Source organism: Homalodisca vitripennis, chromosome X (genome assembly GCF_021130785.1).
Source record: "Homalodisca vitripennis isolate AUS2020 chromosome X, UT_GWSS_2.1, whole genome shotgun sequence".
Taxonomy (NCBI): Eukaryota; Metazoa; Arthropoda; class Insecta; order Hemiptera; family Cicadellidae; genus Homalodisca; species Homalodisca vitripennis.
The window spans coordinates 37,234,102-37,261,714 of NC_060215.1; the positions used below are offsets into that span (position 1 = coordinate 37,234,102).

Consider the following 27,613-nt stretch of genomic DNA (forward strand, 5'->3'; position numbering starts at 1 on the left):
CAGAATTTTCCAAAAGTCACTACTAATTCTCATATGAATCCTAAAACATGTATACGAAGTATTCAGAGTGCGAATGGTTTTTTTTTGGAAAATACTAAAATGGCTAAGACGTATAAAATACAATGGTAACAATTACCAATATGTATATGTTTTCAATTGAGTATTGACTCTAGCACAGTTCAATATTTGGCCCGTACAAAAATGATAACCAAACGTAACCTGTTGGGATTTATCCACCACATTTCCCAGGTTAGTTTCTGAAAATTCCCACAGCTTGAGAAAATTCCATTAAAAATAATCTACCATCTTGAAAAAACCATGTAAAATTGCCATTTTAATTTTAACTGTAGTATCTAATCTCAGTAACCAAAGGTAGGGGGTAACCAAAATGTCTGTACTTGCCGTCTACGCAGTCCTACTACAGATCCCTCCTCCCTTGAACTCTTTATCAGTGGCCTTGAACAATACTATGAGGGCCGGACAAGGGACTGTGTGCACTGGTTGATAGGAGATATCAATTGAGGAGGTTCCAAGCAAAAGCAAACATGTCACCCAAATGGAACTTTGGGGAATTTGGAAAAAAACTAGTATTACAACATTATGCAAATATTACAATAAATTGATATATTTGTTTATGATTGTTGTAAACTTTTTGAGTCAAAATACGTGCACATTTCAAATATATTTCACGTAATGTGCTCGTTATTAGCAATAAAAATATGGACATGTTTCTTAATTTGACTGATCACAAGGGACATGTTTGCTTTTGCATAAACCTACATTGGACATGTTTTCTTTTGCTAGGGTTTAAAAATTCAGTAAACAATAAAATGTATAGTAATAATACTAGTTTTATTTATGGTATACAATATTTATTACATATTATGTTGAATTAACTATTTTAGAAAGTAGGCTATAATTAAATTTTCAGATATGCATTCCCACATCAGGCTCCAAGCAGTCACACTCACACTCTTCTTCGTCACCTTCAATTTCATGACATTCCGGTGTCTCCTCAAGAATTATCTTGTACCAAGAAAAGTTAGCATTGTTTTTTTCCATTCGTCACCGTACATTAACTTCAGCAACGATTCAACGTCCTTCTTCTTAGATGCTTTTATAGCATGTCCAAGTGGAAAAGGCTCTAAAGGGGTTGAAAAACACTTGGTAATGACCAAACCTTCTTCTGCAGGGAAATGAACTGTTCAGTACCCACTTTGAAATCTGAAATGATCAGTTGATTTCACTTTAACAGTGGAAACTTCATGACGGCCAGTTGTTTTTTTCCACTACCGCCTTTCCCTTCTTTTAAGAAATTTTCTTCTTTTCAGAAATGTGATCAACGTTCCTAAATCTTTGAAGATAAACATTTTGTGTTTACCAAGGGCCACTCATCTCACAGTTTCCCGCACTTCTTCTACAGATTGGTAGACAGTCTTCTTTGGTGCTCATGGTAGGCTGCTTCCTCAATAACTTCTCTACTCTGCCAAAAACTCGGTTAGCGGGCATAAAACTATGCCCTCTAACAGGAAATGTAATGCTAATCTCTTTTAAGTTATGACTTTCCGTGCCTAGAAAATACATCAAAGTGTGGATCAAGGGGTTATTTTCTGATTTGTCCTGGACACCCATCACAAAACAGTCTTATTGTGTGGACATTTTCAGACAAACTTTTTGCCTCTGAAATCAGAAAATGCAAAATAGCTGAGGATACCTCGATTGCCCCCTCGTCCAGCTAGTTCTTCAGTCCAAGTATAAAATACTGGATCTCTTGCATCTGATCCAACAACACAGAGGCAGTAAAAGCTAAGTTGCCTTTTATAAAATGCTTCTTGGATGGGGGTTTTGGGGAGAGGTTGTACCTGTTGTAGGTCGAAGCAGAAAGTTAACTTCGTCATCTCTATTCTCCCTCATGAGTTCATAAAAGCACTTAGCTCTTATTTTGTGAATTCTTTTTTCGAACATAAGTTTGGTGATGACTGATTTATCTACATTAGGTTTAGCTTTTTCTGATTTGATTTTAAGATCTAGTTCATAGCAAGTGCAGCATACATCTATGGCAGGGGATCTAAACCCTATATTGAACTCATTAAAAACTCTGCTAAACATGCTTTTTGAAAACTGTTAGATCCTTTGACACTGTGCCATTGTATATAACGCGCAATTTTGCCTTGTTTAAATCTGATTGCAGGTATATTCTCTTCGACTTCTTTCGATTGTAATGGCTCTCTCTTCCTCTCAGATTGCATAAAAATAACCTCAGAGCCTGTTTTTTGGGCTCACACTTTTTGGCTGCACCTATCGCCACCTCTCTTGTCTGTTTATAGTTTCTCCATTTTTTTATCTTCAGAGCAATATTTGTGCAAGCGGGTTGCTTTTAAAAGGGTGATATGCATAAAAAAATTTTTGCACACAGGTATTATCTTTCCAGTTACAGAAATTATATATATACTTCACAGTAAAGTTTTCGTTGTGTTTTCTTTGAGCTAATTGAGGTAGGCCTAGGTCTCTTTCGTCTAATGTTATTTAGACTTACTTACCCAGCTAGCAATGATTCCATCTTGTTTGTTCTTTTCTGCTTCCTTATAAAGGACTTGTCTTGTGTTCAAAGCATCTTTAGGTCTCTCACTAGAGCACATTTCACACCTTTGTTCAAATGTTTACAAGGTTGGAAAACACGACAACCAAGAGCGGCACCATGTCGTTTTAACTTAGCTAATGTCCTTACACTTGCTGTCTTTGGTTTCTTTCTTGAGCCTTGATTAAGCATCACCAATTCTGACTAAAACCATTGTCATCCATATTTTCCCATAACTTGATAAATTAAAACATCATTAACACTATTGCAAATTATTGATAGACTGTGCAATAGAAACACTGGAATTATAACCTCAAAACCAAATAGCAGGTAACTGAAAATAAAAATCATAATATTGCAGATCAAATGATCCAGATGGAGCCTTCCCATTGGCTAGAGGACATGTTTGTGTCTGCTTGGAACTAAGCGGGGACATATGTTTCTTTGCTCTGAACCTGCATATTTCAGTGTTTATTTTAAATAGGACATGTATTTTTTTGAATGAATAAAAGTGAAATGGAGTGATAGCAATGATGATTCATGAATTCAAATCAGCTGCTAACTCAAATTTTTATTTTTATTGGACATGTTTGCTTTTGCTTGGAACCTCCTCAATTAATTGTTGTATTTTAGATGGTAGTAGAACACCTGTATCAGAGCGCTATTTAGACACTCTGTACGGAGCTGGGTTTACGTCGTGTAGTATATCAAAAGCAGCCCGGGTCACGTCGCAGACTAGTACTTGTATTGATCATATTTTTGTTGATTTAAAGTAACTGATGATGTTTTGTCATTGGTAGTTCACGCCGGTGTAACTGATCACTGTGCTACAGCTGTGAAATGGAAGGTTTTCACCATATGGTGAAAAAAATCTGAAAATAATTTTAAAACTATACAGATTATTAATAAATGTCTAGTATACAACAACTCCTTTTAGAGCAAAATTGGGTAACTGTTCTCAATTCAACTAATGCAAATGAGTGCTCTTCTACGTTCGTTGAACAAATTAAAAGCGTAATAGACTCTGCCACTCTAGTTAAACAGTATAGTAATAAGCTTGTTAAAATTAAGCCGTGGATAACTCTGGGCTTGATCAAGTCAATTAGGAATAGAGATAAATTAGTAAAACAATTAAGAAGCAACCTTTCAATGGAAATCTTGTCAACTATTAGAACATTATAGAAATGTATTAAGTAATTTGTTAAAAATTTCAAAAGATAATTACTATAAAAATAAAATAAACGAATCAGTAGGCAATCCAAAAAAACTTTAGGCAATCCAGTGGCAACATATAGGAGAATTTGTAGGTAAGAAAAGTAAAAATGGGGTATTTCCAATAGAAAATTTTTCTGGTCATGGTTTTCAGGGTAGTGGGAAGGATTTATCACTTGAAATCGCAAACAAATTAAATAATTATTTTGTTAAAGTAGGAGAAGAGTTAGCCAGTAATATCCCGGAGGCCGACTGTATAGTTGATGATAAGAGGCATCAGGTGTTAACTGATTTCAGGCTAGTGCCTGTCACTGAAGAACAGTTGGCAAATTGTGTACGGGAATTACGGGGAGGTTCAGCACCAGGTGTAGATAAAATAGCTGCAGACATTATTAAAACTAACATTGAATGTATTAAAAATGCTTTGTTGAAAGTAGTCAACTCTAGTTTACTAGAAGGTGTTTTCCCAGACTGTTTTAAAGTGGCTAAAGTGATCCCTCTTTTTAAAGGAGGGTTAAAAGGGAATTGCTGTCAGTATAGGCCTATTTCATTGCTTAGTGTAGTGTCAAAGGTCATTGAAAATTGTGTAAGGAAACAACTATCTAAATATTTATTAAAACATAAAATTATATCTGAAAACCAATTTGGCTTCAGAGGCGATCTGACCATCGTTGACGTATTCTTCAGACTAACCAATAAGCTGCGTGATAACCTTAACATAAACACGCACTCTTTAATGGTATTTATTGATCTGGCTGAAGCTTTTGATTCTTTAGATAGGGAAATATTAATTTTAAAACTAGAGTTTGTTGGTGTTATGGGTAAGAGCCTCAGTTGGTTCAAAAGCTATCTTTCTAACAGACAGCAGGTGGTGTCAATAAATGGAGCTGAAAGTGATCTAAAGAATATTAATTTTGGAGTTATTCAAGAAAGTACCTTAGGACCGCTTTTGTTTTTAATTTATATAAATAATTTAGAAATAGATAACTGTAGTATGTACTTATATGATGATGATACAGCACTAGTGTTTGAAGGGAATAACTGGGATGAAACATATCAAAATGCAGAGAGAGGACTTCGAGTTGTCAAACAATGGTTTGATCAACACCGTCTGACCGTGTGTCAAAAACTAAACACATGGCTGTTTCTCTCCGGGCTGTCAGTGAGCCAGTGGATATGGTATTAACACTACATACATATGTTCAAAACGCAGGAGTTCCATGTAAATGCCAGCCAATAGAAAAAGTAAGTGAATATAAATATTTAGGCGTTATTTTTGACAATAGGCTAAGTTGGGCGAGACACGTCCGATATATTAATAGCAGGTTGCGCAAGTGTATTTTTATGTTCTCTAACTTATCTCGTGTTCTCAATTTTGCCCAAATTAAAACTGTTTATTATGCTTACGTACATTCAGTGATGCAATACGGGGCATTTCTTTAAAAAATTGAACCAATTCAAATAACTCAAAAATATATAATTAAAGCCGCGTTAAAGAAACCAATATGATACAAAGTTGCTTGATGTCAGACAACTTTACGCAAAACAACTTATGTTGTATGCTTTCAAAAACAATTTTCAGTTTTTAGAATTAGCAAACCATAAGCATTCTACACGTTTTCAAAGATCCATAGGTATCTTACATACCTAAAACACCCCAAAACTGTACAAAACAATCAACACAACGAACGCATATTATATAGCTCATGTTATCTTCTAAAATATTCCTGATGAGCTAAGAAATACAGGAAATATTAGTTTTCAAATGTATAAAAATAAAGTGTGCCAATGATTGATAAAAACAGGAAGGGAAAATACTAATGCCATAATTACGTTTTAATAACATTTGTATTTTCTAGTTTTGGTTTGCTATAACTAACAATATTTCTAAATAGAAACAAAAGTCTTGTATGTGTGTGTGTGTGTGTGTGTGTTCAAAAAAACAAAACAAAAACAGTTTAAAAAATCTTTATTTGGCAATAATTTTACAGGCATTTCGAATTTTCATTCCCATATGCTTCAAGTAGCACGCGTGGGAAAAACAGTTACGATAGTATACAATATACATAGCCCTCAATCATAGTTATATAATACTATCATGCCATATAATAAAAGATATGCCTTATTTTTCCATTTTATGTGCTTATTCTTTAAAATTTTTATTATATCTATAAATTTTACATGAAAGACTGTTAACATTATTCTTCTGTTGATTTTAATAGAAATTTGCAAATAATATAAGTAAAGAATAACAACAATATAGACTATATCAATATAAAATTACAACAAATATAACAAAATACATCCAATAAAGCTTTGCACAAACTATAAATCTCTTATAATAAATAAAAGGCATAACAATTGACAAATGCAAATAAAAAACAGATGACAGCTTATGTGTGTGTGTGTGTGTGTGTGTGTGTGTGTGTGTGTGTGTGTGTGTGTGTGTGTGTGTGTGTGTGTGTGTGTGTGTGTGTTCAAGTTCAAGTTCAAAAATTCTTTATTCGTATTAAATTACAGTACAATACATACATTTCAAGTGCTATGTATAGCACGTGCGAAATGAAAAACATTGTTTCATTTAATTTTATATTGTCTTTTGTATCGTTGGCAATTACTCCTTTACAGTCCTTTAGTCCTTTATTCGCTGGTGCAGCTACCATTCCACAACTCAATCCCACAATTACAACCTTACAAACTAAATAACAGTGAATATTATTAATACTAACAGATTTCTATAACGTCTAATTCCATTACAATAACAACAAATACTTTCTTTAACAAAACCCCAGAAAAAATCTATAATGACATAAACAACATAATCAACATTATAAATAACACATAAATGAAATAATAAATAAATAAACAGGAAAAACACGTACAAATTTATATAAATACATTCAGGAAACGTGCTTTTCTGTTAATATTAAATCTATATAAAAATCTATAAAACAATACATATTTAACAATCTATAAATCTATATTTAACAAATATAAAAAAAATTATTAGATAGTACAAATCATATTATATAAATAAATATAAATTACACACACACACACACACACACACACACACACACACACACACACACACACACACACACACACACACACACACACACACACACACACACACACACACACACACACACACACACACACACACACACACACACACACACACACACACACACACACACACACACACACACACACACACACACACACACACACACACACACACACACACACACACACACACACACACACACACACACACACACACACACACACACACACAACACACACACACACACACACACACACACACACACACACACACACACACACACACACACACACACACACACACACACACACACACACACACACACACACACACACACACACACACACACACACACACACACACACACACACACACACACACACACACACACACACACACACACACACACACACACACACACACACACACACACACACACACACACACACACACACACACACACACACACACACACACACACACACACACACACACACACACACACACACACACACACACACACACACACACACACACACACACACACACACACACACACACACACACACACACACACACACACACACACACACACACACACACACACACACACACACACACACACACACACACACACACACACACACACACACACACACACACACACACACACACACACACACACACACATATACACACATACATACATACATATATACATACATAAACAGTCCATTATGATCCAATGTTAATATATTCTAAAACTTTCATTTTGAATTTAGGTTTCCGTTCCATTAATATATAATTTCCAAAATGTGATACGAATTCAATAAAACATTTTATTCCTGAATAACAAAACTGTTTCCTTCCTATCTCTTTGAAATAAATTGGAGTCTCAATAGCAATCACATTAGATAAGCGAGTACTCACAGGACATGTCCTCAAATTATATCTCTCCATATTCTTTCTAATATACATAATTGAGCTCAATTTGTATAACTGAGAAAAGGTCAGAATATGTTCTTGTTTGAAGAGATGTGAAACGCTATCAAATTTTTTTAGATGGTACACATTACGTACTGCAAACCTTTGTAATAATATTACCTGTTTCAAAATTGTTTCATAAGTAGCACCATAATGGATAATCGCGTATTTCATCGTACTTTCAAACCATGAGAAGTATAGATTCTTCAAATGCTGTGGTTTCAGAAATCCCCTCATATGATACAGTGAGTAATTAATTTTTCATAGTTTGCCGATAAGATAACTTGCATAACAGTCCCATTTTAAATTTCTATCAATTACTAATCCTAGGTATTTCACACTATTTACAACTTCAATCCTCTCACACACACACCCATACAGACACAAATGCTTATGACAACAAAAATCATTCTCTGTTTGCAATTCCTCACACTTTGTATCTCTGTCATAAAATAATAAACACTTGGACTTGCTACTGTTTATAATTAACTTATTCTGACTAGCCACCTGGAAATAACAGACAAGTCCTGAGATACTTTATGTTTCAGGGTGCTTCTGTCATAAGCAGAGCAAACTATGGCCGTGTCATCAGCATATGCAAATATTGAGGAGTTTAGCGGAATACATAGTAACTCATTTATAAATATAATAAACATGAGGGGGCCCAATACTCCCCCCTGTGCAATTCCGTGTCTTAAATTGAATTTACCACTATGTACACCACCAACTTTCACTACCTGCGCCCTACATTTACAGAAAGATTCAAGCCACTTGAATGCATCGCCACCGATTCCATACACTTTAATTTTATTTAACAGTATATCAATATCCACTAAGTCAAAAGCTTTCTGAAAATCTAAATAGATAGATAAAACCTTTTTATTTTTATTAATTGAATCCGCTATGCATTTAACATGATTTTCAATGGCTAAGTCTGTTCCTCTGCCTGGTAAAAATCCAAATTGTTGACTCGAAAACAAATTTCTACATAAAAAATAATCCAGAATCTGGTCTTTAACTATTACTTCAAAAATCTTTGCTACTGTATTAATCAATGAGATCGGTCTATAAGAGGAAATTTGGGAGGGATTCCCTGATTTAAAAATGGGAATAACACAAGCAATTTTAAATACTTCTGGAAATACACCCTGTTCTAGTGACTTGCTGTAAATATTAAAAAGAAGTGGGAGAAATATATCTATATTTTTTTTTAATAGTTAGTATACTTATTCCATCCAAGCCACAACTTTTTTTATTCTGCATTTTATTTATAACTTCAAGAATGCCGTCATAAGTTACAGAAAACGATTGCAGTACTATACTATTATCACAATTATCAGGCTTATCACATACAAACATATCACAGCCAAAATTTTGTTCCCTCAAATGTGTAGTAACATTCACATAATAATCATTGAAACTGTCAGCCACAAATCTCTCATTACCACTTACCCTAACCATCGAATCTTCACATTGTACACATGTTATACTGGATTTAATTTTCTTCATAATATTTCTAACAATTTGCCAATATTTCTTTGTGTTACCTGTGTTTCCGTCAATCAAAGATGAATAATAATCTAATTTGGCTTTTCTTAATTTATTACGGACAAATTTTGAAAATTCTTTAAATTGTAGTAAAACATTATTATCATTCCCGTTACCAGAACACAATTTATATAGGTCATTCTTTCTGTTAACTAAGCCAATCAAGTAATTATTTATCCAAGGATTACGCTTTCTGTTTTTAATATTTAATTTTTTTAATTTACATGAATCATTGTAACACAAATTATAAATATCATAGAATGAAGCAACAGCAGCATTTATATCAATATGGTCATAAAAAGACTGCCAATCCACCTGAATCAATTTCTTCCGCAGCAGGTTGTAATCAACTACCCTACAAAATCTATTTTGGTTGCAAATATTTATTTTTATGTTTGTATTTAAAATTTCTATTTTTAAAGCATAATGGTCAGTAATAGTTGTCTTCAAAACATGGCAATTAATATCAATCGGCTTAGAATTACGAACCAATACATGATCAAGACATGAGTAACTATTTTTAAATACTCTGGTTGGTTCATTAACATAATTCTCAAAACCATACGACGAATACATATCAATATAGTTTTGCCCAGACCCAGAGTCCTTTAAAGTACAAATGTTGATATCTCCTATAATTAACATTGGATCATTTGGCATATCCAGAAGTTTTTCAAAATTTTCTTTTAACTTGGAAAATGGGAACTTACAGGACCTATAAATTGCCAAAATTGTTAGTCTAAACCTACTACAGACAGACAGTTCTAGTTTTATGATTTCAGCAGTAGGCAGCCCAGGCGGAGACAAAAGCTGGTGGTCAAAGGTGAGTTGAGAATCAATGTACACTTGTACTCCCCCAGCCGGGTTATCTTGTCTCGGTTCCATGATCATGTTGTAACCTGGGATGTAATACTTTTCCTCTTCACCAGACTTAGCCCATATTTCTGTTAAAATAATCACATTATAGGTTATACCCGCTGAAGCCAGAAACACCAGAAATTCACTAAAGTTTTTACGGACACTTTTTATGTTTATATGGAATATTTTTAAACTGTTCAAAAATTTTTGTGTAGGCATATATGGTTTCTATATTAGTTTGAAAAACAAAAATTCGTTCGTCTGTCTGTAAACAATCTTAATTTATCTTCTGCAATAATTTATCTAGATCAGCACGGGAGCGGATATGAACAATTTTTTCATTGCCAGATTTTCTAATCAGAACCTTTCCTTCCTTAAACCATACATATTGATATCCAACATCTTTTAGGTTCTTAGTATAGTACAAGAGTTCTTTATTGTATGCAGTCAGATGTTCATTGATGTAAACTTTCGTTTCAGGCGCATCAGCAACAAAATTGGTAGATTTAAGCAAATTCCTTTTTTCTTTAGCCTTTGCAAGCACAAGGTTTCGCTTTTGGCGGTTAGAAAATTGCAAAATAATAGGTTTTTGCCCCGACTTACGTTGAGTAGGAACCCTGTGCTCTGCCTGAATGTCTAACTCATAATCGATAGGCACATCAAGAATTTCGGACACCTTTTTTTACAATGTTAGACATTGCCTCGCCTTTAGCTTCTGGAACTCCATCAATTTGTACATTGTGGTTTCTATTGTACTGTTCAAGCTCCTCGAATCTAAGTTTCATAAAAGTTAGTTCATTTTTAAGTTTACTATTTTCTAACACAACTGCTTCATTACATTTTTCTACTTCTTTAACTTTAGAGGTAAAACTAACAATAGTCTGCTCATATTCATCTAATTTATCAGAGAAAAATTGAATTGAAGTTTTAATTTCCTCAATTTCCCGTTTGACTTCCTTAGTATGCAATACAAAGTGTTCCTTAATTGTGCTTTCAATTTTCTGTAAGCATTCCTCATGCATTTTTTTAATCATATCTGTTAGGTTACCTGATGTGGACTTTGCAGTAGGACAATTCTTACATTTCCATTCAGATCTTCTCTTCTGACCCATTCTTGTCCAAGTTTGCCCAGAAATTCCAGCACAATCAAAGTGTAATTTACAATCACTTAGCGTACACAATGCATATTCACCCTCATTTCCAGAAACAGGATCTTGACAAATAACACAATTATCACTCATGATTGAGGTTAAGTATGAACAGCAGACGTCTGCACAGCACCAAGTCCAGCAGCCAACTAAATTTTGTGGTGTGTGTGTGTGTGTGTGTGTGTGTGTGTGTGATATACACATTGTGTACTGGTTCAAGTCAGGTTTACACACAGGTTTAACCCATGTGAGGGCTCTCTCTTTATATGAGTAGTATAGATTTGTTTGTTTTGAAATGTAAGTTGCATTAGTTTTTATATAATTTACAAAATTTATTTTGTGTTGTTTATTAAGAGAAATAAAACCATTCTAAATTAAATAGTTCAAAATGACATATTGTAGCTCTAAAGAACTTTTTCGTAGTTTATACTAGATAATGAACACAAACTATGTTCCATGTATGGAACATACAAACTATGTATGTTCCAACACTATGTCTTGGAAATCAGCGAATGAAAAAAGCTGATGATACGCCATGGGATTTACGACCCGAGACGGAACTTCAAATGAATTTTTTGGAAGCAGCTTGGCCTCTAGTAGGATTTCCGAGAACGCTACTGTAAGCCATGAGCTTTGAACCATGAGCTACGGGTAAAGTGTTGGCAATGGGTTCACCATAGTGAAACACGAGTGTTTGATTGCTGGCTATTAATTGTTAGCTTGTAAGCCATCAGCTCTGGGCCATGAGCTGTGGAGAACGTGTTGGCAACGAGACCATCATAGTGAAGCATAGGTATCAAATAGTAGCCTATTAATTATTGGCTTGTAAGCCATGAGCTCTGGACGATAAGCTGTGGAGAACGTGTTGGCAATGAGTCCACCATAGTAAAGCATAGGTATCCGATAGTAGCCTATTAATTATTGGCTTGTAAGCCTTGAGCTCTGGGCCATGGGCTATGGGCAACGTGTCGGAATTCGTCCGCCATAATGAAAGCGCGGGTACTCAGTTAATAATAATTATTGGGTTGTTTGTTAAATAAATGCACAAGATTAATTAAATGTTTGAATAACTCTTTTCTTCAAAACATAAAAATTTACACCTCTAATTACCCATATTAAAATCGTGTAGACCTATTTCCCCTAAAAATACGTCCCTTATAATCTCAAAAATCGTTATTTGGTTATAAAACATATCTATCTTTATTATCATGGTAACTACTAAACTAGCTGAATTTGGCTGAACACGACATGGTTGTTTTTATAATGTATAAAACTGGTGATTAAAGAAATACTTTTTTTATTTTGTTATTGATGGAATATTGTATTAAGTAATAACAGCATCTGAATATTTTTTTGTTATTTTGAATGAAGCTTGTGTGGATTTAATAGGGCATAAGAAATTATAGGCTATCTATTGGTGGGTTCTAGTATTTATTGAACGTAAAAAAAAAAGCAGTATGAAAAGTATTACCAGACCTAATAAATATTTTCCAAGAAACGAATTAATTTAATCAAATCCTCTAAGATACTATGGGTGTACAGTTTCTGTACGTTTACCAACTCATAAATGTGTCAAACTGCAGTACTTTCTTTGTTTATACGGTACTTCAATATTGACAATGGAGGATTTGAAAGGATAATAGAATTACGAAAATGTACCGTCATCACGAGTCACAAAAATTTGAAAATATCGTTTTCGGAACTGATATTTAGTTTTTATCTCAAGTGTTCAACTTAAAAAGTAAGATTTAGCAGGCAAGAAAGGTAACAAAAACATAGTGGTGAACACACTAAATTCAGTGTTGACAAAAAAAAACTTGAGAACTTCCATATAATTTATCAATTTCTATTAAAGCTCTAACGAAGTATCACAATATACATTTTACTTTGCCAACGTCATGGGCTTTGTTTGCAACTCTCCATGTTTCGGCAAAAGTTGAAAGAAACTGTTGGTATTAATACCAAATTTTGTAAGGCAATCTTTTATAGTTAGAAACTTTTTAAACCTTATTTTGAAGGAAATATGCTAACAATAACACTTTACGAACATTGTATCAATCTTATGAAAATAAATACAAATGATTGATAATATTTTACTGTACAAAATATAGAATTTGGAAATAGTACAAACATTACTACATAATACATTCAAAATGAGTTCTGCAAAACAGACAGCAAGACTAAAATCTAATCAAATTTAACAAAAACAGATTGTTTTGAGATGTTTTGCTGATTAGATAGATAGTTTGGAAATTAATCTATAACACTCTATAATACTGCAGACAACCTCTTGTCATCATATCTTCTCATGACTCAACACTGATTTTTTATCTCATGTATATTTTTCTGTCCATCTTTACTAAAATAATGTACCAAGCTTGCTGTTTACAATATTACCAACATTACATTCAATACGTCCCTTCTACCATAAGATGAAGATTATGTCTGAGTGCCTGTGCGTTTTAAATTGTTTTGTTGATGCCGCTGTGAGTAAATTGATAAAAAATGGACACACGGAGTGGAATTACACACTGAAAAATATTTTATAAGCTTCAACTAACATTATACCTACATGAAGTCAGCTACAGCGTTATGTGAAGGAAACAGGATTTTCCGGACATTTGCCATCGTTCAGTGAAACAAAAAATCAGTAACACTACGTTTCGAGATCTGCAATCTGGGCTCTTCTTCAGGTAAATAACTAACCTAACGGAAAAATCCTCTTTCCTTCACAATCCTTCCATCGTCAAAAATAAACTTCAAACAAAGTACAGTGTTATCGTCCAAGTACGTACTTGAGGAAATAGCCTCTATGTTTGGGACATTTGGATCCTCTGTGTTTTTCTGAAATTACAAAGTCACACGACCTGTCTTACTATGGTTCTTTCTGCACCTTCTAGCTAGCTGGTGGGGTTAATTATTACGTAGAGCCTTATTAGAGTCCTGTAACTTTATGTGGAAGGAAACATAAGCAAACCTGACAGAAAAGTGCCGGACGATGTGACAAAGATAGGTAATTAATTACATTTTGTTAAAGTGGTGTTGGGTTTATTTCTGTACTACGCGGTGGTCACAGAAGTCATGATGGTTACACCAAGGGTTATGGTGATATATACGCCACTATATCTACGGCTTAATCCCAATGCTAGTTGTACTCAATCACAAGAGTGGATTTTAGACAAAGATGAGGGGCGCCGTAATCCTGATAAGATCTACAAAATAGATATCAACCAGTGTGCTATTGAGACTCAGGCAGTGATTAGAGTTCCTGCGTCAAGTGGTGTGTACGCCCACGCAAGTGGCTGAGTATTGGTATAATCAGCCATCGATGTTGATGATGATCAAAGAATCGATTAAGGAATACTTTTTGGGGCAGTACATGCGATACTTATTTGAATGCAATATATATTCAACAAATCCATGCAGTTAGATCAATATAAAATAAAGGAAAGAGAGTCCATTCACGTCCCCCTTTTTTTTAGAGTTGAACGTTTTGCCATTAAAATACATTTTTGTATATAAAGTTCGAAAGATTTTCTTTTGCAATAGTAGTGACTTGTCACAAAAATATAGAATACAAGCAAAAATTAAGGTCTGAGAACCAATTTACAGTTCCAAAACCAAATTATACATTTTTTACAAGAACTTTAAATTTTATTGCACCAAGAATTTTCAACAAATTACCAAACAATATTACCGAATATTAAAACATTTTCGAAAAGACTCAGAGAGTGGCTGCTAATTTTGGAGCACATTGGCTTCCTAATTAAAATTCAGCATTAACATTTACGATTGTAGCCATAATTATATCCCATCATTATGTTACTTAAAGATGTTCTCAGGCATACATCGAATTTTTAAATTTTTTAAACAACTTTTCTTTTACTTACTGTATTTTCATTTCAATAATTTCAAATACACTAGGCAAGCAAAGAAGCACTGATACTAAGAAAAAACAATGGACGAAAATAATAATACAAAATTTATTCCTTGACTATCTGGACGCTGTAAAATAATTTTAATATTAAATAATTGGAACCTCAAACAGGCCAAGTGCCGTCGAGGCCCTAAATTTCCTCTTCTGCTATTTACAAAAGTCAGTAATATTCACAAGTTTTTATAATGATTAGATATGTAAGGGGATTGTTGTAAGTTACTTTTAAAGTTACATTATGTTATTTTTAAATGAAAATACATGGTTGTTTTAATTTAGTGCACTTAGTCAATCTTGGAAAGTGTAATTATATTGCTTATGATTCTTAATTATGCAAGTTTGTCATTATTTGATGTATGTTTTGTGGCAGAATGAGAGAATAAATACATTTATCATTTATCATGTTGGATCTGTAGCAAACGTATGACTATGGAGATAACAAAACTGTGTTTGGTTGAGAATCATAATTAATGGTCTGTGAGGCAGCCGTATGAAGTTTAAGGGATGAACCCAGACGATCATCACAGCGTTGTGTGGGATTGGCTGAATTAGTATACATTAGTATTCTGGGTACCTGTTTGTTTTTTCTGTCAGTTTTTAACATCGCTGGAAGAAACGCGGTAAAACTTAGTAGTGTTAGTAGTTTAAAGATAATTTGATCTAAAGGCCTATACGACGTGTCAAAAGTAGGGACCGCCTTAACTGTTTTAATAAAATAACATTATAGACAGCTGAATCACTGGGGTTCCCTATCAAGAATGCGGATTTATAGTACGTTTAAATTTGATTGATATTAAGGCAAGTTTAATAAGACGACAAATTAGTCTGTATTCATAATTATTTCGCAATATGATGTTTCTACAACTATATTTTTAAATAAACTTTCCGATTACAATCAGTTTGCACTAATTAAAATATAATCCTTTCACTAAATACATTTTGAACTTAATATTCAACTTACTTACTACCTTACTTACTTTACTTTATTACTTATATTCTACTTATTTTCTTTTTGGTTCTGTTGACATTATCTACCTCCATTTTAAGACGACCTTAAACTTTAGCAAGTTAAAAAAAACTTACTATAAGTGAATCAGTGCATTAGACTTGACTGCATTGATTTGGCAATATCCTCAAAGCACTTAGTGCACTAGTTTTTCATTGATTCATTAACACTAAATTCTCTCAGGTTTTTAATGATTTTCTTTTAAAGGAGATGCCGATCCCCTTTTAATCCTTATTCTGTCCGTCCTCAAGAGCCTTTGACCTGTGCGAAGATCTTATCAAACAGAATAAGGAGGAGAGTCGATACAGTACAAGATCGATGTAACCCAAAGAACTCAAACTCACCGCAAACAATCTAGCACCTTCAAAATAGCAAAAGTAGGTAAAAATGTTTTTGGTTAACTACTCTGAAAAAGGCTCAAGAGCCCAACTTGCTAATCAAGCTATATATATGGCGGAACAAGTACTTTTTTGATTCAATGTTTATTGAAAAAATTAAATAAGGCTATTACCATTAATACAAATTATATATATATATATATACATATATACATATATATATATATATATATATATATATATATATATATATATATATATATATATATATATATTATGAATGAAAGTACCATTATTACCAGTTACTGTACATGTATTATCTGTTACAGCACCACTACTTACTAACAAATGGGTAACTAAGCTTAGATCACGTGGTAACCTTCGAATTACATAGACTACATGGCATCTTCTTTAGGCGTAATATTAAAGTTAATTTAGAAAATATTTTGTTGTTGTTATTTCTTTGAATTAAATTGCACCAAAATAAAATAGTTTGTATGGTAAATCATGCGTACGTTCTATGTAACACTATGATTGATGCAGATAAGGCAACAGGACGCAGATACATGTAATGTAAGCAGACACATTATTATTCTTTATACATCTCTATATTCCAAGTGGAAGTTAGCTCAAGCAGGAACAGAAAAATCAAAAAGAAAATCGTGAGCTTATATTTTTAACGGAATTGGCGTATGTCACTGATGGCGTGTATGATAACTTCATAAATACTTCATTTAATCTTGGAATTCCTAATTGTAATTGCAGTGATCCTCAAGTCAATCAAGTTAGCAAATTACCATAAAAATAATTTGTTCTCATAACGCTTCAAAAATTCCACATGAAGAAAAACCCATGTAGCGCCATTATCGAGTGTTGATTGTGTTAGACATTGTTCTATTGGATATTGTTGATACAAAGTCAAGTACAAAGTCATTGAATATATGAATTGGAAAATCCGGCTTAGTAGATAAGTTAAGTTTAGTTAGAGATATACTTGAATAATCTCAAAGAATTGGTTACAGAAAAAAACAAAAACACATATACAAGTACTCACTTAGATGAACATTTGTTAACGGTAGTTTCTTACTCACGCATATCGTTTATTTTATTGCTTTAAACGAATATTCAAAGGTAAAATAACAAACACGTAATATAGTGCAGCACATCTTAGACTAAAAAGAATCCACTACACAAAACTACCATGACTAGAGGAAAAACATGGTTTGATTACGTTCTTTTCCCTCCATAAAACCTTTTTCTAGGAAGTTAGCCGAGTTTATTATTGTGACCAGACCTTCCATCGCCACGAGTGCCAACCAGATACGAACCATGATTCGATAATGTAACAGTTCGTAGACGAAAAATACCTTCCAATCTTATTCAAACAACGATACATACTGTTAATCTTAGTCTGCATTTCTTTTTCAGTACTGCTGTAGCACAGAACATGTGTTAGTGTCAGATAACGGAATTAATCGAAAAAAACAATACAAGTACTCCAGGAATCGAGAGCTAACTTATACAGGTGTGGCACCTGTTTTCGCAAAATCTATAGCGAAATTTCCTCTAAACAAAATCGATTGTCAGCCCCACTGGTTTTGGAGGAAATCGAAATGTGTCTGTATCGCAGAAGTTAAAAAAACTAAATAATAAATTTCTTACAGATAATTTATCTTAACTTTACACACTTATAATTCATTAATCAAACACCTAAACAATTGTGATATCAGCGCCATTCGATGAGATATAGAGAGTCTGAAAGTCTCTGTATAGGGTAGAGACAGCTGTATTGTGAGACATCATTGCAAGCATGGCTTATGCCAATAAACTGAAGGTTTATGCACTTAGGCATAATATACGAGTGTACTGTTTAAACTTAGAGTAGAGATTATTAGTTTCTTTCTAGAAAATTTGTATAAAAGTTAATAATTGAGATCGTTTTATTAATAAATAATGAAGCCAACCAACCCCCAGGCTTCTAATGACATGTCTCATACTGCAGTGGTGTTTATCTCGATGGCTAACGTGATTTTACATTTATTTATCATGTGTCTGGCGTTTGTTTAGGTGCAGATAAGTCAAAGTCAAAGAAATATTATTTTACCAGGTGAAGTTAGGGCTGAAAAGCCCTCTCTAACATTTAATCTGGGGACCAAAGGCTTAAAGGCGACCTCCGAACCACCACCAACGGCCTCCATTTTGGATCTTGCCAAAATTAGTGCAGCTCACGATCGATTCTTCTCTAACGAACGTTGTCCTATTAAGACATTCAGAAAACAATTGGTTTGTATACTATACAATGCAGGTTGGGTTTCTTCTCAAGGATTAAAAGAAGTGATACCCAAATAGAAAATAAAACGGCAGGTAACTAACAACAACTGCGACAATGGAATGGTCACATTTGTTCTTTCTTCTAAGTATAAAAAAGAACCCTTCAATTTAAATTACGTCATAACTTTGATTATACTAGTATAATGAAAGGTCATCATAACCAAAGACCAATTAATTTCAGGATAATGTTAATTCAAAGTCCCTTTGTTTAAATGTTTTTTTTTTTTATTTTCCTGTTATGCTTTTGCAGTAAACTTATAACGCCGATTGTTACAGACACGTGTAATGGTCAATGTGACTTTCCTTGCCATACATTTCAATTACACTGGTAATATGAGCTTATAATCTAATCTAATATAGATTGCTTTCTACTGCGCATGGACTGTGGACGTTTTCGACTACTCTCAACGTACTTTTCGTGAGGATAGTAGAATTTTGGACAATTGTATTCGTTGCAATAACAAGAAAGTAACTATGGCAAATGTCCCAAATTCTTATATTGTTTTAAATCATCCATCATCAATACCGAAAGTACTTTACGTGTTGTAAAAGATGAGAGCAATTAGGCCTAGGATCTTCTCTTCTCAGAGAATTTTCAGTAACTAAAGGCATTTTCTGCTCTCTGGCCTCTTTCTCTTTTCTATTCTATCATTCCCTCTTCAGATCTGTTTGACGTTAAACATCCTTAAAAATATTGAAAGAGAAGAGTAGAAAAGTAAAATCTCTATTAATAACGAACCGATTTTAGGGTCTGGATGTTATGCACAATAACTATAGATTGTTGAAGAGAGGCTGAACCCCGGGAGACATCATCTCCTGTACTTGGTGACATCTCTGCCTTGCACTGACCCCAATACTCGTTTGCTCTAGCCTGCTTTTATAGTTTCTTTTATCAGCCTCAATTTTTATATTGAATTTGAATATATTAATGTCCTTGTCACGTGCTTGGTTTACCTATATATGATAAATTTGTACTCATTAAAAGAAAGCGAAAACAGATCCGCAATATTAATGGGACAGATCTATTGTAAATATACCTCAACCCTAAATAGGATTCCATGAAATCACCTTCGAGAGAAGGCAATATTGAATTGTGCGTACGCCCTCAGTTTTAATTTCATAATTTTTAATGTAATGTAATTATAATGCATACACACACACACACACACACACACACACACACACACACACACACACACACACACACACACACACACACACACACACACACACACACACACACACACACACACACACACAGTAGTTGTATTGTGTTGTGTAGTTGTGTGTTATTATATTTTGAAGTAACTGCCACAATAACACATCAGTCAACACTGGGAAACCCAATGTACGAGTACCAAGGTCACTTGCTACAAATAAACTCCTAATCAGTATTCTATGTAAGATAAATGTTTACATTAGTTTGGCACATTTCTCACTTCTCTATTACAAATAAATAATATGGTTATCTGGTTATATGGTTATAATATGGCTGGAAGTGCCGATAGCCGAGTGGTCTAAGACCTTGGACTTTGATTCTGAGTTAGAGATAGCGCAGGTTCGAATCCTGTCTGTGACTGTTGCACTTTTTATCAGTACTATCGACTATATCGACCTTGTACTATATCGACTCTCCCTCTTATTCTGCTTGATAAGATCCTCGCACAGGCCAGTGGCCCATGAGGACGGGCAGAGTAAGGCTTAAAAGGGGATCGGCTTCTCTTTTAATATATATATATATATATATATATATATATATATATATATATATATATATATATATATATATGTGTGTGTGTGTGACTGAGGGGAGGGATATGGAATCGTAACTGCCGTAAAGATTTAATTTTTAAAATTGGACCTGCAACCATTGTGGTCAAGGAACATAGTTTTTAACATTTGTGTAATTTTATAAGCTATTAACAGCTCAATGGTGCTGTTAGTGAGAATACAGTAGTTAGACCGATATAAAACCCATTTATTTTAATCTCTAAATCATATTTATTAGTTTTATGAATTATTTTTCTCTATATCTAAATTTGTTTTTCAAGTTCATATATTACAAATAAACAGGGCAATCAATGTTCATACAATTTATTTTTAATAGTAAATCCACGTTGTTGCAATATTTAGATATTTATACAATACATATTTAGACTATCTAAATAGCGGGTTTTTGCTACAGGATCAAACCATAAACTCGTTCCTCAGTTTTGTATGTGATAGCTATTACTGTATTGTATACTGTAATGCAATGTACACATATTTGTGCGACCCTCGCGCTGCAGAATCACCACACTGTTAGCAGAGTGTACCAGCGAGCAGGCCACCATATAGTTAACCGAGAAGAAAAATGAACTCCTTAAATCTACTCAAGCAATTTTTAACGATTACCCTTGATGTTTTTAACACTGTCAGGAAAAACAGATTCTCTGGCCACTGCATTCTTTTAAATTGAAACTGATAATCTGAAGGAATCATGGGAATACGGGATATAAAGACTGTTTCACCTGTTCCACAGCCAGTGGATATGATAGCCTCTAGGTGCAATGTTTTAACATGCAGTCTGATGCCACTTCATAGTTTTGAAGGGACGAGGTTCCGTAGCGACATTATTAGATATCCAACATTCAAATTTAGATTGAGAGGTGAAATTCCTGGCGTGTTAGTACTTTTTAGAAACTTAACAGGACAGTGAACAATGTATTTTGGTTCTTCTACTGAATCCATAGATTTTCACCCCACAACCTCACTGTGTTCCAATAAAAGATCGTTAACTAAAGTTGGAGAGTCGTTCTTAGGAGTTAGAATCGATCTTTCCCTGAGAGCTTCTTTAGAGCTCAAACTGAGTATGCGTGGCTTAAAATTGTCTATTAGATATCTTTAGGTATTGAAACTCATAACGATTTTCCAATATTCACAGAGTCGTCCTCCAACTCGTGTAACTCCCTGTCTCCTATGTAAGTGTGAAGTTCATCGGCTATTAAGATACTCTAATGTTTGCGTAGATATATAAAATACCCCGGGCTACTATAGGCAGTGTTTGTCTGAAATCACCAGCTAGCAACAATCATCCTCCCATAATTGACTTGCAGCTATTTATGTCTTGGAGAGTCCTGTCCAGAGTTCAAATCCTTCCTCATGGATAGACTCGTTCCAAATAACCAGATCATATTCTGGATGAACTGATTTGGAATTTTTTAATGTAGCAAATTGGAGTATCATTCATATTTAAGTTAAGGTGTAATTTAAATGTCGAACGGTCGGTTGAGCAGTATTTTCTCATCCAGCAACTTGGTTGCTATTCCAGATGATAGGATTGTGATTGCTATTATCTTTTTAATACTAGACCCTATGATTGCTAGACCCTTAAATACTATCTGTTGAGAGTTTATCTTAGGAGTGTGTGGCGAGATATTATTAGAATGGAATGCCTAGCCCCTTCGTTACATTGAGGTAGGCAAGGCAGAAATTTCCAAAATCTATTCTTAGTGCGCATCTAGAGCTTGTGAAGAATATTTGTGGCAAGTTTCTTGGTCTAAAGCGTTATATATTTTTAGAAAATGTGTGCGCTTAGTCAGTCAGTCAATGGTATTAGATTATATATATATATATATATATATATATATATATATATATATATATATATATATATATATATATAATATATAAAGAATGAATCACAAAAGTAATTCATCCTTCGCGTTGGTATCCTGTTGGAGCAAGTACTTTTTGTGATTCATTGTTTATTAAAATACTCTACGATTCTTACATATTTAATGTTACTACAGCAGTTATAACATTTGCAGTATCTCTAATCACGTTTTCACATGTTAACGATAAAGGGAGCGGTTATGACATTTGCATTGTCTCTCAACACGGTCTAACATGTGAATGTTAAACACAATAGTGATAACTTGAGTATCTTTCTGTTTTGGAAACTCCCAGGCGTGAATAACTATGAAGTAGGTCTATATATAAAAAACGGAATTGATATAATTGTATTGTTAGCATATTTTATGCTTTTGATTGAAACTATTAACGGGTTCCGACATATCTGTACGATCCGTTTGTCGATTTAGAGTACTTCATAAGATATAATGTGACATGACGTGACGTGACATGAAAAGACATGACATAACGTGCCTTAAGAAGACAAGACGTAATTAAATGAACGAAAAGATGTAAAAAGAGGGAATCGGTTATAAAAACAATGAAAATAATCCAAAGCCATTTGAGAGTTTCTGTTGGTATTGATCAGAAGTTTACTAGATGACTCGTTAATAAAAGAAGTAACAAACTGCTTAAAAGTTTTCAAAAACACATTTTAATTTTAAGTCGCGTGGGGAATTTGTTTTGTATGAGTTAAAACGTGTAAAGCTATTTCTATTGTCATACACAGTTACTAGTGAATCACGTAAATTAGATGTTAAGTAAAGGAGTCAAACATCTACTACAGTACCAAAAAAAGTTAATAAGGAGTTAACAAGATGAGGAGTATAATAAACCGTAAACGCGCATAAGGGCTGAAATAATTATGGAGAGTTGAAAACGGTTTGCTAAAGTAAAAATCTTCGGTTACTACCAGCTTTGTAAAAGACTAAGGTAAAACCTATGACTAAACTTTCAACATTTTATTTCTAATTTTTTTCTTCATATGACGGCGATTTCGTCATTATCTTCTACTACTGCTATATCACATCTTGAAAGTGCTGCCCGAGTCAGGTACTGATTACGGCGTATTATGGACTGATTTACCCCCATCTGGCTAACGGTGTGGCTCTTTGGGGATCTTGTGCTAACACACAGTTCCAAAGAGCATTCAGACTTCAAAAAAAGCAATTCGAATAATTGCCAAAATCAAATTTAGAGAGTCGTGCAGGGAAGCTTTCAAGAAATTGCAGCTGTTGAATCTGTCGTGCCTCTACATTTTGGAAACAACTTTGTTTTGTATAAGTAAATGTGCCTTAAACAGAGGCCAAGACATACACATGTATGAGACACGTGGGAGAGCTAACTACCGAACTGGGAGACACCGAACGGTGGTTTATGAACGCCTGCCCGCGCAGGCGGGTGTTCATTTTCTCAACAGACTGCCAGATTCAATTAAAGATGCCCCAACGCCTAAGGCGTTAAAGACTCGCCTTAAACGCCTCTTGGTGTCACAAGCATTCTATAATGCAAGTGAGTTTTTGGCATTCGACTGGGAGACCGCCCAATTAGAAGACTGACTCCGCTAGACTAAGTGGGTAGCACTGGCGATGGATGAAAGAGGCGTAACTGTAAAATTGTATGTGTGAGTGTGTATTGTTGTATGAATGTTAGTAATTTTAAAAATCCATGACGTTTGCCATACAATGTAAATATTGTCGTTGCAATAAACAAAATTTGACTTGACTGCACTGATACAGACTGAAGAACGGGCATATGGAAAAATGACATCTAGAGTTTGGACATTTGCATCATCTCTTCGTCGGTTTCTAATCACCACGCATAACCGGTACATACAAATCCTGATTATATTTAACAATACAGAGTTACAACTGACTGTGATAAATTAAGGATTTTCTGAGATTAATGTTAGAGATGATAACAGATAGTCCATGCTGCTAAATCGCGTCAACCTTTTCATTTACAGCTGATGATTTGGGTGTCTTGACATTGTTTTACAAACATAGCTGTCATCAAAGATAACAAACAAGTCCCCCTTATTCCAGTAAAAATTGTAAATTGGTTTTAATGGAAAGGTAAACACGTTACGAACGTTAGATTGCACTACTACATCATCGAGCTTGATAAAATGATATAGGTATCTTTACAGTATTTTACAGACGTGTGCCATCATCGCAAACAGAAACGTCCACTATATTTCAGTAAATATTTTGATGATTATTTCTAAAAATGGTGAACACATTGTAAATTAAATGATAACAGTTGGTCTTTGCTGCTTCATCCAGCCTGTTGGGAAATTTCAAATTTTAACATATCTGTATTTTAAAAACACAGCTGTAATCATCAAAAACAGAAAAGTCAGCTCATTTCAGTAAACATTGTGGTGATTAGTATTAACAAAGAGGTGAACACGTTGCAAATGTTAGATGATGACAGACTGCTTTTGCTGTTCCAACGGATCATCAAGCTTGTCATTCTCAAAAAATGATTTTTTCAAAAATTATCTTGACAGTATTTTAGAGACATGTGTCATCGCTGAAAACAGAAAAATCCCCTATATTTCAGTAAACATTGTGATGAATAGTTTCAATAAAAGAGTGAACACGTTACAAATGAACAACTGAATGGGATCTAGAGGATCAGCTCTGATAAGCCGCACAACATGTTGGTTTATATGTCTGTGCGTGTTTGATAACATTCAGTGTAAGATGTCTCAAGATAATGATTAGCTTTGATTGATTAGAGATGTTTAACTGTCAAATTCCGAAGGATTACTATTTAAAATAAAATTCATTATTAACCATTGGTTCTAAACAATTTATAATGTAAATATTTATATATTAAACATATTAATGATATTAAGTAAAATAATACATCCTTCTAAATTAGACAGATTAATTAAAACAGAAGCCATCCAGGGATAGCTTAGAATTTTTCAATCTTTCAATTTAAAAAAATGAAAGTTGACACATTGATTTTTAGACGTGATGGCAAAGAGAAACACAGACGGGAGTACAGGATATTCGATATACAGGAGACCAAAACACACGAATAGATAACTAAAAGCAACATCCCACCATCATCCAGCACATCAATTTGGGACATTGAATATTATTAATTAATCGTACAAAAAAAGATTACTGTAATGTAGATAACAGGACAACAGACAAGACATTATAGGGGAGTGAGTACTCTACAGCACAGATCTACTGTACATCTAAACCTTTGAAAAACAAATTAACTTATTAAAATTAGGCATGAGATCCAAATCAAAATAAAGATCAATAAAAATTTACTTGCATCCTTACGCACAAGAAACGACTGATAAAACTGTTATGGTATTGGGACATAATATCATCACACTATTCAAGACGGCACATTACCTATTAATGGGCAGTAACGGACATGAATCCATTGTGTTCGCCTGAAGTCTACATTATTTCACGTAGTCGAGACTCATCTACATTTGGGAAACAAAAGTTTAATACGTACACGAAATAGAGAACATGCTAGGCGCAAGAAACGTCACGATATGGAAAAATCGGTCATAGCAGAACACAATAAATTTACAAAAACCAAACATGCCATCAAATTCAATATAAAAATTCTTGCAAAAATTATACAATTTTATTCGAAGATAATAAGGGAAACCTTATAAATAATCAAGAAAGAAAATAAGTTAATAAAATCAGCATCAAATTATCTAAAAGCTGGCAGCCTTTAATAAAGAAGCCATATTGTTGGTCGTAGGCTGGTTAAGCTTCAACCAATCACGGTACAGTTCTGCCTTCTTCAACTCATAGTGTGTAAGCGGAGTCTCAAAATATTTCTAAATTATAACTGTTCTTTGGACGTGGAGTGAAGAACGTATATGACACCGGCCGCACAGAGTGCAAAGCAAATGCCAACCAACTCATTATTAACATATTGCATATTGCCGATCAGTCATATACATACAATCTTGCATAAAGATGAAACAATCATTATTTCTATGCTACAGAATTACCACCAATAGGGTATCCACCATGTTGTCTACAGATAGAGGTTCTTAATGCAACTGCGATTATTTCTGCAACTTTGATTTACACGAGGGCAGTCTAAACACATCTCAGGTACTAGACACTCATATTTAACATACTTGCTTGGTAGTGCGTCTTTTTATTTCATCCAGTTGATAAAAACTGTCACGAAATGAACATAACCTTGACCGAGATTTCAACTGAAGTAATCTATATTCATGCTGTTGGAGCAGTGAAATTTAGACTCTCCCTAAGTTAAAAGTCAGTAGTCAAATTGTGATGTGCACTAACACTCCAATTTCTCAACACGCAGGACTTCTTTAAAAATAGCTGCTTTCTAATACAGTCTTCTCAAAACACTCAGAACGAGATAGACACTGTTAATCTTCTATCATAGTTAAATTTAAAAATGATATGATCATTAAGTTTAGAACGAACCGTAAACATACACAAAGTATTATGAACATGTTATAAAAACCCTCTGTTATATTTTTAGTTTTAACCAAGTCTTTTAACAGTAAATGTGTAATAATGTCACTAATTATCCAGTTACACGTAGCTCTAGTTAAACGTAACTTGAAGTTAAAATTGGAGGCTATGAATTGGTAAAAAAGTAATTTTATACCCAATGGTAAACATATCTGTCACTTGTTTGCTGTGTTAAACACACACGCGCGCGCGCGCACACACACACACACACACACACACACACACACACACACACACACACACACACACACACACACAGTATTAAGGTATATTATGTTGGTACTTCTCTTTGAAAAAAATCAAGCGAACGGATTCCAGGCTATTTGGATAGGAGTGAAACTATAAAACGATAAAAAAGGGTTACACTAAGGGTCAAACATTAAGCCTGATTTATTTATTTTTGTTCCAGATGTATCAGACCTCAGA

The 27,613-nt window shown here is 34.0% G+C and overlaps 1 protein-coding gene across 2 annotated transcripts in view; it reads right to left on the bottom strand.

Moving 5' to 3' along the window:
* Positions 1-27,613, bottom strand: part of LOC124368917 (mucin-2-like) — a 58,914-nt gene that overhangs the window by 30,893 nt on the left and 408 nt on the right. The gene's annotated exons all lie outside the window — the stretch shown is intronic.